General features: G+C 35.8%; 1 pseudogene; it reads right to left on the bottom strand.

Moving 5' to 3' along the window:
• Nucleotides 1–218: 218 nt before the first annotated feature.
• On the bottom strand, nucleotides 219–3,880 carry LOC128223308 (neuronal acetylcholine receptor subunit alpha-6-like; annotated as a pseudogene).
• Nucleotides 3,881–5,183: the final 1,303 nt, after the last annotated feature.

Consider the following 5,183-nt stretch of genomic DNA (forward strand, 5'->3'; position numbering starts at 1 on the left):
CCAAAATGTGTTAGGGTTGCAATTAGTATTTTCCACAAGAGCAAATTGAATTGTGGACTTTATAAGATCAACATAACTTTCTTCTATTAAATGCTCATTGTTGAATTTGAAATAGCCAGGTCCCTTTTGTTGTTTGTTAAAATTTCCGTACGTTTTCTGGTACGTCCTTGAATTTATCTCTAGTCTACTTTCATCTGGTTACAGTGGGTTGTTGTGGTTTAGCCACTTGACGCCAGTGAAAAACAGATAATGGCCGATAGTAACAATACACTTGAAAAAAACACACACAATACAACATCTATAAAGTTAACAACTTCTTTCCATGTAAACTCTGTTCCAACTGATTCCTGATCACTTCTATGTGGAACTTCCTTATCAAAGTCAGTTTTCACCTCTACGTTAGCGCCTTCGATTGGAGCAACTTGATTACGTTTTTGCCGACAGGTACGACACTTCAAAACTCGCATCACTGAAGCAAACCACCGAGGAATCTTCACCTCTTCCCCGAAGCTATTCAGTCGCAGCATGCCCATGGCAATGAACGTTATCAAAGTACTCGAAACTGTCTGAATTATAAGAAACACTGAAATTATCGCAATGGAGTCGGAATTCTGCGGCAGAGAGGCGGACACGATCGTCAAAAATACAGCGAACGAGAGAAACACCGCCATTGCGTAGCTGGCTTTCTCTCCACTCTCGCACGGCAGCAAGAACACGCAAATATTCAAGATGGCCAGCATGGTTATAGGTAGAACAACCGTCAGGATAAAGTACAGAGGTTTACGTTCTATTTCGAGCGTAAAGCTTATAGTGGCTTCGTATTATTCGGCGTCGACGTCGACGCTCCAACTTGTGTCAACAACATGCCAGGCGGAGTTCTCATGGAAATCCCACAACTCGATACCCTTCAATCCATTTCGAATATGCACTTAAAAAAAGGAAAGAAAAGTGATTATATGAAGATAACATATAATGCGCACTACCAAATGCGCTGTCGGGGATACGAAATGATATACATTTTTTTATCATAATAAACGCTACCGGCAGCTGCGCAAAAGAAGATCACGAAACGCTTTTTTTGCTTGACAATAGGCGTTTGATCCTCGGTCCAATAAACCTGTTTGTAGTAAGTTTTTGTTACCCTATGTACATATAATTCGTCGAACATTTGTGTCGAACACCCTTGTTGATGCTTTAAACTTTGGTACACCGGCGGCAATGATTTGTGAGGTTGCGCCTTGACTTTGTATTCATCTTTTATGCAGCGCTTTATTTATCTCATCGTCGGTTATAACAGAAAATATAAAATGATCATTTTAACTGGATATCAATTATGATGAGTACAATTCCCTAAAAGAGTCGAGTTGAATTCGACTAGAACTGGTGATATGTCAAGAAAGTTGAAAGCACAGGCGCATACCATGGGCAATACAGTAATAAATAGTTCAACATCATATGGAAGCAAACAAGCTGCGGTCTACAACACATAGTTAGCGAGATATCATTGTATGGGAAATTAACTGACGGAAGGTAAATTATACTCAATTCTCGTTCGTCTACAATTAAGTGCATATACAAAATTGATATACTGTGTGGCTTGCTTGTGTACCTCGGATGCAGTGTAGCTCCATGCCTGGAACTGCAAGCTGCACTTCTGCTTGTCGAATGGGAAGTTCGTTAAGTCCATGGAACACGTTGTCTGGAATACCTGCCAACATATTGCTTTTGTTTATTGAAACATACGGAATAGACCAGACACCAATAAATACATGCACTTATACTAAGAAAAATAAAAATGGTTGAGCGTAACCACTGTGTATTCGGTTAAATGACCATATCCGGTGTACGAGTACAGACAATGCGTTGGAAATGTAAACAAAAATGCAGATCAGGTAGATCCAGCGTGTTCAGCCTGTTTTTGAAATCACACCAAATAGCTTCAAACCCTATATAAAAATGGAAAGTAGCCAATGGTCTGATATGGTATAACCAAGCTTTGAATCACTGTTATGTATAAATAAATAAGGCATGTAACAATGAGTAGGCACTTCCTGGTGAAATTTAACCAATAGTTAAATCACATCACAAGAGTATGTGCCTGCAGCAGCCAATTTTATAGATCTTGTTTATTCTTTTTTTTTGTCAAAGTTTACCAAAACGTTTATTGATTGTTTAATATGTTTAATATGTATCCAATTATAACTATAAATAAACCAATGAAATCACTTAAATATCAAAGTACCAAAAACATAAAAATGTATTTACAGATCAAGTATTAGTCTGACACTAAATAAATTTTGAAAATGTTTTTCTTTTAAATATTGCAAAAACAAGCTTGCCTAAAGTTTTGAGTGTTTTTTATAAAAAATGTCTTACACCCGACCCTTTACTAACATTGTAAGCGAAAGGGAGGCAACGATATTAGGCTAATAATTATGTTAATTCCTTATTACCTGAAAGGGGTTCCAAATCATGGAAGCGTTATAATAGTTCGCAACGTTAAGCTCTTTCACTCCAAGCGCTTTGTAATCCAGATACGAGTTTTTCAGCGCAATGTCCGGTTTCCAGACCTCTCTCTGGAGGGAAAAAGTAAATAAAAGATGAGTTTTATTTTAAGACGACAAGACATTTGCAGACAAAGTTATACTAGTGTGAGTATGACAGCTATGGTGTATATAACTAAGTTGTTGCAATTTAAAAATAAATGTTGCATGCACTTTAGATCTTATACTTTCAAGAACTTCATAAACAAATGAGGGCTATTCTACAATTTGTCCGCCCCTTCGTTATGCTTGATGCCCTACCCTTAGCCCTAACCGATATAAACTTAACCATAACTCATCTAAACGATCAACTACCTTAAAGGCCCAGCTTATAGAATGTCTTGCATGTTTATCCCCAGCTAACCAACCCCAGTTTATTGCCCTCGAGGTTAGTAAGAAGGACTTAAAGAAACAAATATTGAGATACACAAATGAGGGTAAAACCAAGCAAGTTAAGTCGCGGACAAATATTAACTCTAGTCATTGATCTTAGTTCACCTGCGGCCAATGGTAGAGGTCGATGCCTCCATGGTCACTCGGGGTCCACTGTAGGAAGGCGTCGTTCCATGCAACATGCAGGAAGCCTGTAGTTTTGAGCGTCTCGGTGCTTTCGCTTAAGTCGTTAATGGCCACAAGGTAAAAATCGATAAACACATCTGAATGGTAAGTAAATTTTAATAAGTTCCCGATACCCAATGGCGAAGCTAACCCTAAATATCCAAAGAGCAAAGTATGGGTATTTAATAAAGATCATATTTTTGTGCAGAAACAAGTTTGATACCCAAAATGAAGCAATTCTCTCCCTCTTTTTAAAGAAATATGATGCATGTTAATACATACAGAACAAACTTGATGGACTTGTGACACTCGGTGCTACCCGGTGTCTATTTGGCGTTATGATGGCTCGATAATCGTTATGATCAAACTTATGATCGATTGACACAAGGTGGAACAAAACCAACTCAGAGAAAATGCCATATTCATACATATTTATTTTATTATTATGTCACGAGATCCTTTTTCGCGACTTACATGGATTTCAGGTTTCGTGAAGTTTAATATGTCTAGTGTTATATCGAATGACTGTAGTCATTAGACAAGTTTCACTAGGTTTAAGATTCGCGACATTATAAATTAATTAGCATCAAATCGAAAAAGACCCTTGCGATATGAAGACAATCTACAACATTTATATATTTATTTCTTCAAACGAACCCACCTATGGCAGAAGACTGGTTGTCTGTAGGCAGAATCCTGGGGTTATATGCATTGGTAGTAAAAAGCTGCGTGTATAACCCCTTAGCTTCACTTCCGTTCTGACACTGACATAACGTCATTAGACTCGCTATCGTCAGAATGGTCGTCAACGAGTTCGCCTGGTGAAATTAGATGATTATTACAGTTTTACATGCAAGTAAACGTGTAAATGAGACAGAAATATTTAACATTTGTAAAAAATTTATAAATATAAAAGTAGCGATGCTGCTGCTTTTGATGATGATGATTTCTGATGTCTGATGGAAAGGTCACCAAAAGATGACCTCCTTCTGTTGAACCAGATCCTTATGGCCAAGCGTTATTATGGTATGATTTTATTCAAATTGATGATGATGATGATGATGATGATGATGATGATGATGATGTGATGATGGTGGTGGTGGTGGTGGTGGTGGTGGTGGTCGTAATGATGATGATGATGATGATGATGATGATGATGATGATGATGATGATGATGATGAAACAGAAAGCAAAGCTGCGATCAACTATTAAAATTTTGGATTTGAAAAACTTTTCATCAAATGTTAAAATATACTATAAAATTATATAGTATTTTATCATTCTATAATTAAATGGTAATCATCATATTAATCCAACAAATCAGCATTTTAGTTTATCTTCCATTAACATTAGTTACAGAACCATTTTAAAGTTTCGATTATCATTCTTTATTGCTTGACTGTATTATAATTCAATATCAAATTTTCATAAATTTTGTCCGCAGATTAATTTATACAACTTCTATGTTATTGTAAAACTATCTAATATAAATCTCTCTCTCTCCCACTATTTAAATCATTTTATTGCGAAAATAAAAAGTATTTTTACAAATGCTATTAATTGGGTCGTGATCCGGATTATACTCAATCATAGTCTTAATTGTTATATATTGAATTCATTTTAACATATTGTGGATCAGTGTAAAAATTGAAGGATCCTTTTCTATTTTTCAAATTTCAGTGTTCTATTTTCGTTCATTGTATTGGAAGTATTCAGTGTACATGTGTTTGAATTGTATTGCATAATATCAACAATTGATGTCAAATATTCATAATTTCATTCAATAGGTACATAGTAAGGCGTATTTTAAGGGTCAGCAGCGATACAAACGTCGATTGAAGGGCCAAAATTTAAAATGTTTAAAATAATCAATTTTTATTTAGTTTTGAGGTTAAAATTCAAATATCCGTTCCAACATGAAAAGCTGTAATTAGGAGTTGAGCAATTTTTGCGAAAAAATGTTTTATCAGATTTCCAATCAAAAAGCATTAACGTTTTCCCGAAGATGTCTTCATACAAAAAGAATTATGTTTATGAGTGAAATTTATCGGAACTGCCCAATCAACAATGTCTTTGGGATTT

Source organism: Mya arenaria, chromosome 17 (assembly GCF_026914265.1).
Source record: "Mya arenaria isolate MELC-2E11 chromosome 17, ASM2691426v1".
Lineage (NCBI taxonomy): Eukaryota > Metazoa > Mollusca > Bivalvia > Myida > Myidae > Mya > Mya arenaria.